General features: G+C 51.3%; 1 protein-coding gene and 1 long non-coding RNA gene across 3 annotated transcripts in view; both read left to right on the forward strand.

The window, feature by feature from the left end:
- SFMBT2 (Scm like with four mbt domains 2) overlaps positions 1 to 14,025 on the forward strand; it is a 194,793-nt gene that overhangs the window by 49,481 nt on the left and 131,287 nt on the right. The window lies entirely within an intron of this gene.
- Positions 11,585 to 13,486, forward strand: LOC125112848 (uncharacterized). The gene is made up of 2 exons (XR_007131272.1): positions 11,585 to 13,042; positions 13,312 to 13,486. It is a non-coding gene; the product is annotated as an uncharacterized LOC125112848 (long non-coding RNA).

Here is a 14,025-nt window from a genome sequence, read left to right on the forward strand (position 1 = left end):
GGGAGAAGACAGAGAAATGCTATTTTTTTTTCAACGTCCTTCATTCTTCTGGTTAAAAACCCATCATTTTGTGTCTTTTTTATTGACTTATTTATTTTTATTTTTTATTTTTTTTTTTGTCTTTTTGCCATTTTCTTGGGCCACTCTTGCGGCATATGGAGGTTCCCAGGCTAGGGGTCAAATCGGAGCTGTAGCTGCCAGCCTATGCCAGAGCCACAGCAACGCTGGATCCGAGCTGCGTCTGCAACCTACACCACAGCTCACGGCAATGCCGGATCCTTAACCCACTGAGCAAGGCCAGGGATTGAACCCGCAACCTCATGGTTCCTAGTCAGATTCGTTAACCACTGCGCCACGATGGGAACTCCTATTGACTTATTTTAATAGCTTTTCTTTTTTCTTTCTCTCTCTCTCTTTTCTTTTCTTTCTTTCTTTCTTTCTTTTTTTTTTTTTTTGCTTTTTAGGGCCACATCTGTGGCATATGAAAGTTCCCAGTCTAGGGATCAAATCGGAGCTGCAGCTGCTGGCCTGCACCACAGCTCACGGCAACGCTGGATCCTTAACTCACTGAGCGAGGCCAGGGATGGAGCCCTCCACCTCACGAATACCAGTCGGGTTTGTTACTGCTGAGCCACAGAGGGAACTCCGAACTTTCTAACTTTAACGCAGTTTTTAGGTTCCAGCAAGATGAAGAGGAAGGTATACAGAGACTTCCCACATCCCCCGACCCCGCATTCGATGCAGCCTCACCATCCGCAGCCTCACCCGATGTGCATTTGTTGCAGTTGAACTGATGCAGCTGCATTGACACCTCATCCTCACCCAGGGCCCACAGTTGCCACTGCCAGCCGCTCGTGCTAAGCTCTGTGGGTCCGGACAGTGGTGTGATGACGTGGGCCTGCCTTGTCACGGCCATACAGAGCAGTTTCCCTGCCTTCAGAATCCTCTGCCCAGCGCTGCCTCCACCGCCCCTGGCCACCACTGAGCTGTTGACCGTCTCCACAGTTCTGCCCTTTCGGGATGATCCTGGAGGTGGGATCGCACAGCCCCTTCCTGTCAACACCTCGTGCACAGTTAAAGCTCCTTCCCTGCTAAGTGGGTAAAGAACAAAGCCTCTGCACTGAAGCAACGGCGACGAAGGCTAATTGGCCGGTGGCCGTGCGTGGTGCGTGTGGGTTTAGTGAAGAGCCTTTTAAATGCAGCTGCGCTCACGCAGCCCCCCCACGCCCCGACTTTGAAGCCCAGTGCGTGTCGGCGGCAGCGCTGAGGCTCCGGGCGGAGAGCTGTGAGCCTGGAGGCTTGGATCACAGCTCAGCGGTGACCAGCGGTCCAGGCGGCAGGGAGGAGAGAGGACGGCGGGGAAAAGCGGGAGCCAGAGCCCTGTCGCAGGTCGGGAGGGAGGCTCCTGGGGTTATTATGCAGACAGGTGTTGGCTCTTGTGCGGGAAGGCAGAGTCACATCCACACGACTCACTCGTGTGTTACTGTCATCTTTTTTTTTTTTTAAATTAAAGTAGAGTTGATTTACCGTGTTGTGCCGACGTCTGCTGCCCAGCGTGCATTCATCGTGCATCCCCAGGTAGGGGCAGCAGGAAAGCCGAAGCTCAGAGGGCTGCGGTGCGGAGGAACAGATTGTAAGCAGGGGCTGGGCTTTGGCAAGTTCTCATAACTTCTTAGAGCTCTTCTTCCACACCCAGACTTATAGGAGAAAATGGTCTTCATTCTGGCTTCTTCAACGTGGTCAAAAGCGCCAAGCCATACAGCCTGGAGCTGTGCACCTGGCACCGCCGATGATAGATGGTATCGGGTTTTGTGTTTCAGGATGGCACCAACTATGCTGGTCAGCCGATGGGCTAGGCGTGTAGCCAGTGCTGAAATGGAGCCTGGGGTAGGGACCCTCGCTGGGCTGAGAAGCAGGCCGACTGGAGCGTGGCTGGATGGGTTTCAAGTCGAGGTCAGCTCTGTGACCCTGCACCTCTCTGTTGAGAGTGATTTTCTAAGATGACATATTAAGGTCCTCTCTGGTGGACGTGCATCCAGGTGGGAGGTCCGGGTGACGTGCTCCGAGCCTGGGGACTCGGACTGGCCAGGACAAAGCATGACCCTGGTCAGTGGGATGGATTTCTGGGTGGGGAGGAATCTAGTAGAACTTACAACTTGGCTGCTGGGCTGGGAGGCTTACCAGGAGCAGTCAGGGCATGACCCAACCTCAGCAGTGGGTGGTGGGGTGGGGGGGGCAGAGGGAGCTGGGAAATGGGGGCCCCGTGGTGCTTCCTGGGACTCTGAACCGACTCCCTGAATGCACCCCGCTTGAGCAGGGCGGGCGTGTGCGTCCTTGGAGTTAAACTAGGGACAGCAGGGTTCATAACTGTTACAGGTTCTAGAAACCCCGGAGTCAGGGGGAGAAGGGGGCGCTGAGACCAAGGTCTGCAGTGTCCAGTGCTTTTTAAACAATAGACCTTATTTTTTAGAGAAGGTTCGGGTTCACAGCGGAGGTGAGGGAACGTGCAGAGTCCCTATATCCCCCCTTATGCACAGCCTCCCCCGTTTTCCACACCCCCCCGTGTCACCCTTGGTGGCCCTACATCATCATCGCCCAGAGGTCTGAGTTTGCGTCCGGGTTCGCTCTTGCTGTTGTGCGTCCTGTGGGTTTGGACAAAACCATGTTTGAAAACCTGTGTCCCCACGGTAGCGACACACGGAGGGGTCTCACCGCCCTGAAGCTCTGTGCCCCGCCTGCTCGCCCTGCCTCCCCTCGCCCGCGGCAGCTCCGGGTCTGTTTACTGTCCCCGTAGTTTTGCCTTTTCCAGAACTGTACGGGGACTTGGGAACAGGCCCTGGGCTCCCGCTCCGCCTTCTGGGGTGCGTCCAGCGCTTTTGCGCATCACCTCTTGGTCTCCGTGGTGGTCTCATCTGTACCACGGTGACAATCACTTCTTAGGCTTGAAGACCCTGCGGTGCAGATGCTGTAGAAACACACAGGTCGGGGGCGGTGGGCCCTTCCCGGGGTCCTGTGGGTGTATCGGGGAGTTGGTGTTCAGGGCAGGCCACAGCAGCCTGTGGGTTGTAGAAGTTGCCTTTGCTTTGAACAGATTTTACCTTAACCAGGTTTTAAAAATGTGCCCACTAAGCCAAAAAAAAAAAAAAAGTGCCTGCTTTTTCCAAATCTGAGCAGAAATCGAGGTCCCTACAGCAGCCTGCAAGTAGAAGGCTTATGCAAAACTATTTGTTGTTCATTTTTTAAATCTTCTCCGGGTAGGCCACAACTCTTTGCTGCAGCTGACGGCTAGAAATTTTGCATTTCTGAAGAGATTTATTTATTTAAATGTTATTGGAGTAGAGTTGAAGCTAAAGAGATGTAGTCAGCAGGAGGTGCCGCAGAGTTTAAAAGAAAGGTGATTTTAAGCGTTTTCATCGCTACCGTTCTGATCATCTCTTACCGGCTGACAGAGCTATCAGCCATCGTTGATTAAACAATGCAAATTGAAGACAGCCCGAGATCTACATGGGAAGAGAGTCTGAGAAAGCATGGATGTGCGTCTGTGTGTAACTGAATCACTTTGTTGTCCAGCAGAAATGATCACAACACATGAATCAACTATCCTTCAATAAAACTTTGGGAAAAAAAAGCAAGAAACGAAAACAGCACGTTCTGTTGTGGCTCAGCGGGTTAAGAACCCAGCTAGTACCCATGAAGACAGGGGTTTGATCCCTGGTTTTGCTCAGTGGGTTCAGGATCCGGCCTTACGGTGAGCTGTGGTGTAGGTTGCAGCTGTGACTGGATCCCGGCATTGCCGTGGCTTCGGCGTAGGTCTCAGCTGCAGCTCCGATTCTACCCTTAGCCTGGAAGTTTGCATCTGCTGCAGGTGTGGCCCAGAAGGGGAAAAAAAAAAAACCACAATTTGTATTGTAAAAAAATAAAAATATGAAAACCCAGAACGACTTACTTATACAAGAGTGACTCATAGCCGCCAAACACCCATCATCGATTATAGGAACAAGCTAACAACCTTTAAGATAATCCGTAATTATGTTTTTCCCCTAGACGGCATCTCAGTCCTTAGTAGCTCTTCAGCTTATGTCTTAGAAAATTAAATGATGAATACTTTTTGAGGCTGTGGCATAAAGTAGAATCATTCCCCATCCACACCCCCTCCCCCTGCCCCCCCACCACAGGCAAAACAAAACTCTTTGAATGTCTCCAGGAACATACAATTTATTTTCGCCTTTCTGGTTTGTAGGTTTTCTGGTCCTGCAGAGCTCAAGGAGTGATTCATATGCCTGGTTATGTGTCGTGCAGAGCAGCATGTAACCACAGATTTGCTTTGTGAAATGAGTCGAGCCACGCTCTTTCCAGATTCTTCGTCTGTCCATCTAATATGTGATTTGCGATCCCATCAAAATTAGTTCTCGATCCCTGATGCACCTGGAGCTGTCCAGTTAGAAGCTCCGTGAATGGTTCTTTCAGGAAAGCGTGTGTGTGTCTCTGCCCTTCTTAGGGGGATTTCTGCAAAGCATTCCTGCAGGACGGATGGTCACATACACAGTCAAGCAGCAAATAAATGTCCATTAAAAATTCTATTAACACAGCTGGCGCGAGCCCCTTAACAAATATTTCAGTTCAGTATATTTGGATTAAATTTAATTTGGGGGGCAGTCCTTGCCTGCTTACCTTCCCAATTGAAGGCATCCTGCTACTTTGGCCAAAGGATGTTTATTTTATGTTTAAGGTGCAGAGGACTGCTCTGCATACATCTGCCTCCTGCAGGTTAAAGTATTAGAAAGTTTGGTAAGTGGCCTTTAAAAACCAAGCGATTTGGTCCTTGTGGGGTTTTCTTCTCAGTTCGTGGTAACCGTTCTTTCCTCCTAGAGCCTGTTTTCCATTTTTCTAAGGTTTTCTCTTTCCTCTGGGTTTTGTGCTTAGAGCTCGCCTGAGGGCCCTTACCGCCGGGTTGTGTGCTAGTTGACAGCGGACGCTGCTGCCGTGGGAGGCTTTGCCGTGGGAGGCTTGCAGGTGCTGGACCCGCCGTTCACTGCAGCAGGCGAGCTGTTCAGGACGGCGGCACCTCTGCTCGGGGTCCTTTGGGGGGGGGGGCATGGGTTTTCTCCACGGTGCGTTGCCCTGCTGGGCGTTTTCTACATCTGCACGGGGAGCTGGATTCTCCCCCACGTTCCCAGCAAGCCAGAGGGACAGGGGACTCCAGGCCAGCTCCTCGGCCAGACCCTCGCACCTGGCCACACGCAGTCGCGAGGAACCATGGGAAGGGTACCCAGGTGGCTGCAGGCTCCACTCTGTAACCGGAACTCGCGGATGGGGAGGCTTCCTGTATTCAAAGAGCGAGGCCTGAGGACTCTTGGCAGTGTGGCCACAGTTCTTGAAGCCAACGCAGGTGTGTTGTTTTTCGTTTTTTTTTTTTTCTAAGATGACTAGTTCGTCTTTGCCAAACATCTCAGGGAGTTGGGAAGAGGCTTCAAAGATCGGACCAGACTCCTGCTTTCTTCCTCTGGGAGTCCAGGTGCATTTGCTGTAGTTGGTGGAGTGTCTTAGGTTTTTCTAACGCGCAGTGTCTGCTGTCGATTTAACAGGATGTGCATCTTCCCTGGTGTTAACTTCCAGAGAGATGAATGGGCCCCGATATCACGGCCTTTCTAAGAGTTGGGGTGCCCCGGCCACGCTTTTCGCTGTGCTTTTAAGCTGCAGCCCGTCCAGAACGGTGTATAAAATCATTGCCCACTCCCAGGTTCCTGTATATGAACTTCAGCGTAACATTGGGTCGAGATGCATTTTTTTCATTTTTAAATTCTATCTTTTAAGCTTGCATTTATCAGGTAACATGTGCACGATATTTTAAAGCGACAAATGGTTCTGAAAGGCTTGTTTTGAAAATGAGCAGTGTCTTAGATGCTGCGAAATACCCTCTTTCTTAAGGTGTGTTTGACTGTGTAGGACGAATACTTGGTATGAAAAAATGCTCCGCCCCCACCAGGACATAGCATCATACGACTTTAGAATACTGAGGTCAGAAAGATCCTTCAAGTGTCTAGAGAAAAAAAAACAAAAACCTTTTGATTAGAATGTTTTGATTTGTCTTTCTCCTAGTTTTCTTTTAAAAACACAGCCTTCTCCTGTGTTCCTTCACTTGCCCCATTTTTCTAACTGCCTGAGATCACCCCGCAACTCTTTATCCTCTGATGTCCCATATTTCATAAAAGGTGAATTTCAAATCACAAGTAACACAGCCAAATGGAACCTGCCTTGGAGTTCCCATGGTGGCTCAGCAGGTTAAGGACCCGACATTGTCTCCATGAGGATGCGGGTTCGATCCCTGGCCTCGTTCAGTGGGTTAAGGATCCGATGTTGCCGCGAGCTGTGTTGTCGGTCACAGACGGGGCTCAGGTCCAGTAATGTCCTGGCTGCAGTGTAGGCCTCAGCTGCAGCTTCGACTCACTGCTTAACCTGGGAACATCCTTGGGCTGCAGGTGCAGCGTGAAAAGGAAAAAGAAAGAAAGAAAACTGTCTTGTGCCCTCCGCTCTCTGAAGATGGCACAGCCACACCCTGGACGCATGTTCTAACCTGCCTAAGCGGAAATGCCCAGGGCGCTCGGGTCGGAGGAGGTAAGAGGACAAACGAGGCCTCCTCGCTCCCCTCGGACGAGGCGGGCCGGTCAGCGCAGACACAGATCGCCCAGGACACGAAAGAGCCCTGGGCTGCTTGTACTCAAGTGAGGTCGTTCCATGGCTGCTTATCAGAGGCGGACGGAGGATTGTGACTTGAGGGTGTGACCTTTGGGTCAGTGGATGAGGCTCATGTTACAGATGAATCCTCCTCTCCCTGTGGAATTCCCAGGAGCCGGTGCTTGACTGTCCTGCCGAAACTCCAAAGTCCCAGTGACCTTAAGGTTGTGTTTCTAAGTCAGAATTAACAACTCCTTCTGCCTAAATCAATACTGTTTTTTTTTTTTTTTTTGGTCTACAAAGCTTCCTGGCACAAAGTTCTTTTCTTTTTTTTTCCCCCGACCCTTCCGAGACCCCTGTCTCTTCCTCCAGAAAGGTTCACATCTTCAGAAGACATTTTGTGAGTAAGATAGCTGTTGTTTTTAATTTGGGTCAAATCACTTAGGATTTGGGTCTTTTAAGCTAAAGTTTGAGCTGACTGACTCTTGGGCCTGGGGCTGCGAGGAACCCACCTTGCGCTCATCCGGAACCACGTGCCCTCTGGAGTGTGGTGTCACCTCGGGACCCAGCACAGGGCACCCTCAGTGTTGCTCTGGGTGATGGGAGCCAGTACCTTGGACAGTAGCTCGTTCTGGGACCGGCCTTTCCGGGTCCGTGTCTAAGCCTCAGGCGGAGGTCCTGCTGTGGGAAGAGGGGAGACATACCCAGACTTCGTCAATGAGAGGAGCCTGCAGAGGCAGCCTTCTCGAAGGCTTGTTCTTGGCTGCCAGTAGCCACGGGGCGCGTTGCCTTAAGACCGGCTGGAGCTCGAGGCAGCGTTTTCCTGCTGGGGGGCAGCTCGGGTCCCGTGGCGTGCGACCCCCTGGCAGCTTCACTTCCTAGAAAATCTGTTATCTGATGACTTTAAGAGACTCAGGGTCATTTGTGGAGCCCAAGAGATAAGGGGTAGCGGCCATGAGTCAAACAGCTTGAAATGAAAGTGCCTTCGACAGCTTTAGAGGGAATCGCCTGTCAAAAACCGCGTGTCTGCGTGGAAGACATTTATTGCACACGCAGACGGTGCTTGTCTTAAACGGGGAGAAAACACAGGTCTTGGTAAACCCTCGGAATTTTCCCAAAGAGAAGAATACCTCCAGTTCTTTCTTTACCCTAAAGGGAATTTACCAGAGGATCACTTTCCTTTGTAGGGAGTGGATTTGAGTGTGAAGCAAAGTGTCAACTCGGTCTTTACTGAAAATGTAAAGTTAGGCAAAGATGCCCCAGAACTTGAACGGGAGAGATCACGCATCTGAACATCCTCTCGCGTGACCCTCACCGAGGGGCGAGATGACCCGTGAGGACCAGGACGAGAGGGATGGAGGGAGAGTTTATCAGCTGGGGGTCAGGAATCGAGCAGGAACCTGGGTGTTAACATCTGGAAAATAAGTAATTCCAGTGAAGTTCGTGCACGTCTTGAGCAAAAGTAATTACAAAACGATCTCAAGCTGGAGTTCCTGTTGTGGCTCAGAGGGCTGAGAACCTGACATAGTCTCCCTGAGGATATGGGTTCGATCCCTGGCCTGAGTGGGTTAAGGATCCGGTGTTGCTGCAAGCTGCAGCATTGGTTACAGACGAGGCTCGGATCCGGCGTCGCATGGACGGTGGCGTAGGCCTCACCTGCAGCTCGGATTTGCCCCCTCGCCCGGGAACTTCCGTATGCCGCAGGTGCGGCTTTAGAAAGAAAAAAAAAAAATATATCGCAGGGTAATTCTTGGGGGATAAATGTCGTCTTTGTGAGATGAATTCATTTTCATCTGTAGATTTCCTCCCTGCGTGGCTCGGGGCAGGGTAAGCCCAGATGTAAAAGGTTAATTATTATTACGTTCATTTTTATCGCTGCTGGCATTGCCGGACGGTGGGAGAGCGCGGAAGAACCTGGGTCCCTTGCATGTGGGTGGAGGATGCAAGGTGGCCTGGGTGTGGATGAAGAGATGAGCGGAAAACCCTTGCATCCAGCACAGGGCACGGGGGTTTGCTGGGCCCTCACCCTGTGAAAGGAGACACGGCTCCGTTTGGGAGGCCCAGGCTGCGAGGGCTGCTGTTCTAGAAGGGGTTGCAAGATGGCCCTTGCGATGAGCTGAAAGCGTGAGTGATTGTGCCCTGGGTGTGAAGGACTGCGAGCCGCCCTCCTCCTCCTGGGGCCTCTCGGGAGGGGTGTCTGGGACCCGGGACAGGGCTGACAGGGGCAGTGGGGCGCTGGGCCTTCCAATAGAGGAAGGTCATGTCCTGGCAAAGGAAGCTTTTCCCAGGAAGGGGATTGGCCCCCTTTGGATCTTTGGGCTTCGTAACAGCAGTTTGGAACAGATGGAACCCGCGTGCTTAATAGGACCCTTGATGGCGTGTCACCAGCGTTCCCACAAGCCTCATTCAGATGAGAAATACAGCCGCTCCATCGCACCATCAGTGTGCACGCCAAGTCCACGGACACCTGAGTCTGGGCGCAGTTTATCAGTGAAAAGACGTGGACGGCTTTGTCTCTTTTCATGGGGTTCAGTCTCATTGGTTAGAGGAAGTCTCTGCACGTTGCATCTGTCAACGGTGGGATCTAAGGCCGTGCTGTCTCGAACATTTTTCAGCTGAGCTCTTCCAGATCCTCCATTTCCGTTCCTCTCTCTTCATCCCCTTTCTCCTTAGAGCTCAGCTTTCGTCCATCGTTGAGCGAAAAGACACTCCCACCAGCTCCTCTTACTGCCGAACCTTTTGCTTCAAACCTTCTCCTAAGTGGGTTGCGTCTGTCCTTGGCTTGTTTGGCAATGTCCTTGGTGAATTTCCTTGGTCATTTTGTTTCCTGATCCTTCTTGACCTCCGATTTCCAGCCATCCTTCCCTTTTCTGCCTAATGGCACCACCCTTTTAATTTGCTGACGGAACAGAAGACAGAATAAAATACCCCAGCCCCCCAGGATGGCTTGAGGAAGGGCGACACGCCTCTGCCTTTCTGATGCCTGAGCGTGTATTCTTTCCTCCTTGGCCAGGGTACTCATTCTTGTCTTCGGCTCCGTTTAACTATTTGGAAAACGCTTCTAATGAGCCAAGAATTGCTCTTGTGTTCAGATAAGGGCTCTCGCTAAGTCTAGTGTAAAGGAATTAGCCAGGAATAAAGGGGAACATAATTATCTAGGAAAACAGGCTTTTAGGGATCCATGAACGTATTCTATACTCTTTTATTATTGCAAAGCCATTTTTCGTTGACAAGTGATTAAGACTTTAAGAAACTGTTCGCACCAAGTTAACATGGATTGAATTGTGTTACTCTCGTCAGGGTGTGTGTATGTTTGCCTGATGTTTCACAGTAGCAGGTGAAAGAATCATTAAAGAAGTGTTTGTCTTCACTTTGAGGGCTTTTTTTTTTTTTCCCTTTTTAGTGACTGAGTGTGTTGGGAAGCCGTGGTTATGTCTCCCTCCATAAGGCATCGTCAGCACGGATGGTTCAAGTATGGGGACAGCAGCTGAAACAATCACGGCAGAGGGTTGTGGCGCAGAATCAATGGCCTGTCGCTTTAGGGGTTAATCTTTCGTTATGTTATGACGCCGAGAATGTGGTATCCTTTCCCTTTTTAAAAATTTTTATTTTTTATTCGCGTATAGTTGATTTACAGTGTTGTGCCAATTTCTGCTATACAGCAAAGTGACCCAGTCATGCAAACACTGTAAACATTCTCTTTCTTGTATTATCTTCCATCATGTTCTGTCCCAAGAGATTAGATACAGTTCCCTGTGCTGTGCAGTAGGACTTCATTGCTTACCCATCAAAATGTAACAGTTTGCATCTACTGACCCCAAACTCCCAGCCCGTCCCACTCCCTCCCCCCACCCCTTGGCAACCACAAGTCTGTTCTCTGTGTCTGTGAGCCTGTTTCTTTTCTGTAGGTAGGTTCATTTGTGCCATATTTTAGATTCCACATAAAAGTGATATCAGATGGTATTTGTCTTTCTCTTTCTGACATGTTTCACTCCGTATGAGAGTCTCTAGTTCCATCCATGTTGCTGCGAATGGCACTGTTTCGTTCTTTTGTATGGCTGAGTAGTATTCCATTGTATGTACATACCACATCTTAACCCATCCGTCTGTCAGTGGACAGTTAGGTTGTTGGCATGCCTTGGCTGCCGTGAACAGTGCTGCCATGAACAACGGTGTGCGTGTTTCTTTGAATTGTAGTTTTGTCCGGATATACGCCCAGGAGCGGGATTGCTGGCTCCTATGGTAGTCCCGTATTCAGTTTTCTGAGGAACCTCTGTCCTGTTTTCCATAGCGATGGTACCAAAAGCTGTGATTTCTGATTAGGATCAGATTTTAGCTTGTTTATGGGACACGACGAATCCTGAACAGCCGTGCGGGATGGATTCTTTTTTTAAGCTAATGTGACCTGTTCTTTGCCATTTGTATCTGTTTTCCCGAATATGCTTAAGGCTGTTACTTTTTTGAGAATGAGAAGGTATTTATTTAAAATTTCCCTTGTGGCGGCTGCAGGTTCTTCATAGGTTCTAACACCAGAAGCATGTGACGGTGGGACCACCAGATGCTCACTGAGCTGTGTGTGTGTCACACCTCCGAAGACACTGGGAAGGAATTGGATTGCAAGGCATTCGGCCTGGCCTTTACCCCCTTGTTCTCCGACTTTTTAATTGTAAAATGGATATGGAGTTCCCGTCGTGGCGCAGTGGTTAATGAATCTGACTAGGAACCATGAAGTTGCGGGTTCGACCCCTGGCCTTGCTCAGTGGGTTAAGGATCTGGCGCTGCCGAGAGCTGTGGTGTAGGTCGCAGATGCGGCTCGGATCTGGAGTTGCTGTGGCTGTGGTGCAGGCCGGCGGCTACAGTTCCCATTCGACCCCTAGCCTGGGAACCTCCATATGCTGCGGGAGCGGCCTTAGAAAAGGCAAAAAGACACACACACACAAAATGTAAAATGGATATAACATAAAATTTACCATTTTGGCTGTTTTTAAGTGGACAGTCCGCTGGCATTAACATTACACTGCGGGGCAGCCATCATCCCCATCCGTTTCCAGAACTTTCTCATCCTTCCCGTCTGGACCTCTGTCTCCAGGACACACTGACTCCTCCGTCCCCCAGCCCCTCCCCCACCCTTCTGCTGTCTGTCTCTAGGAATTCGACGACTCCAGGTAAGCGTCCGGTTCTGCTACACTTTGTTCAAATCCCTGATAGACTGTTTTCTTTTGCACGTCGGAAAACAGCTCCGTGAACCTCGGGGCCTCCTCACACCTCCACAGCTTCTGTCCGGTCATAGTGACACCTCGGCCTGGCTTCACGTTTTCATCTCTGCGCTTACCTCCCCGGGGAGGGTCCCTGGTGGCAGGTTCTAGATACTGCTTCTTGGATTCCTGGCCCTTCAGAGCGTCTGTGATGCAGGGCCAGGCTCAGCAGCGTGGTGAGCAAATGAAGCTGAATCCCATAGGGACCTGGGAGCGCTTGCTTTGCAGTTTCCATTGGTGGAAAGCGGTGAGAAAAGAAGCGAGTGCTTTTTAGGCCAAGTGGAATCTGCCGTAGTATTGAGCTCAGGTAGGGGCTCTGGGCATCCTTTCGTCCTGCCACTGATGCACTGATGCTTTGATGGCCTCCTGGTATTGGTTATGGGTCACGCTTTTCATTGGCAGCCTGGTTTTTGGGTGTGTGTGTGTGATGGGGGCGGCCTGGTTTTCGGGTCCGCGTGTGAGGGGGGAGCCTCAGGAAGATGCTGCTCTGGTCCTGCCTCCGGGTTGTCCTGGTGCTGCAGGTAACCCTCCGATCCCGCTGTGGCTGCGTGAAGACAGGGAGCAGCAATTCCAAACAGAAGTTGTGTTCGCTGCGAGAGGGCGCTGATGCCACTGCAGCTACTTTGAACCCGTGAGGCCGCAGCGAGCCGCCTCCGTGTGGGGCTGAGGTCAGGTGTCGGGCTGGGTTTTGGTGGTGCTGTTGCCGGTGGTTGGGAGGGGACCGCCGGGCATTCCCTGTGAGTCTGCGACGCTGGTTCCCCTTGCCTCGGGGATGGGACGGCGCCGTGCTGGGCCACCTGGCAAACACACTGGGCTTGGTTCTCGTGGCAGGTCAGGATGTGGCTCCCGGGGCCGTTGGGTCCAGGAATCATTGCCTGAAGCAAACCGCGTGCGCTCAGTGTCCGAGGCTAACAGGGTCGAGCGAGGCTCGGGCGGTTCGGGACCAGTAGGCAGAATAACTGCAGCGGGTTTTCCCACTCCTCAGCGGTGAGGTCCGAGGAGTCCTTTTCGATCAGAGCTTCCCGGCCTCGAGCCGTACTGGTTCCAGCACTCACTGCTCTCCTTCCGCGGCTTCCATAACACAGGGCCTCCGGCTGCCTGTCTTAAGAAAGGTGAGATGTTTTAAAAAAGAGGGGAAGGAAGGAAAGAAAGGAAGGCTGGGGGTGGGGGGACATATCTTTTTCTCCCATTGTGGAGAAGGTTCTAGAAGTGGAGGGGCTCTTTGCAGTATGCATGCAGCATGCGGTTTGCCCGTGTCCCTTTCGGCAGAGATGTTCACAGGGTATCACAGCCCCCAAGGACATTCTCACCCCAGGGGACCCTAAACTCTGCCCTTTGGCCCCTGCTTGACACAAGTCTCAGAGCTACCTTCATTCAACAGGTGCTTCATAGGGACAGCTGTGTGCCCGGCGGTATAGCGGCCTTTTAAGGGCACTGGGCTCGAACGTGGATACAGGATTGGCTCTCTTCATGTGGGGCCAGTCTTTCTCGTTTCCTGAAGTGGAGAACAGCGTCCCAAAGCTGACCTATGACCAGTAAAAGTGCTGTCTCTTGGACTCACCGCGTGCTGTCTCTGGCTCGTTCTGAGATATTTATTGAGGCGTCCAGTGCGGCAGGGTGACACAGAGCTGGGGAGGGACCACCGGGGTCCTCCCGTCTCCTTGTGTGTTTGTGTCTGCATCTGTGTCACGGACCGTCACAAATATCCAGGCTGGCATGCCACAGTTATTTTTCCCAAGGGACATGAAAGCAAATGGACCAGTAGCTTGTTTTTCTGCTGGACTTGTTTTCATAAAAGCAGTTTTAGGAGTTCCCTGGTGGCTCCGTGGATTAAGGAGCCGCTGTTGTCCCTGCTGTGGCACGGGTTGCTGCTGTGGTGCAGGTTCACTTCGCGGCCTGGGGACTTCTGCATGCCGTGGGTGTGGCCAATACAATAGAATAGTAAAAGCATTTTTATAAGTGGGGGGCAGGGAGTGAAAGGGTTAAACTTTCTTAAACATTGGTTCTCGTAGGAGGTTGAATAAGTACATGTTAGCTTAATTTAAAAAGTGAATTTACTTCATAATGCCACCCTTTTTCTATCCCTCCCCACCAG

The sequence above is a fragment of the Phacochoerus africanus genome, chromosome 12 (assembly GCF_016906955.1).
Source record: "Phacochoerus africanus isolate WHEZ1 chromosome 12, ROS_Pafr_v1, whole genome shotgun sequence".
Lineage (NCBI taxonomy): Eukaryota > Metazoa > Chordata > Mammalia > Artiodactyla > Suidae > Phacochoerus > Phacochoerus africanus.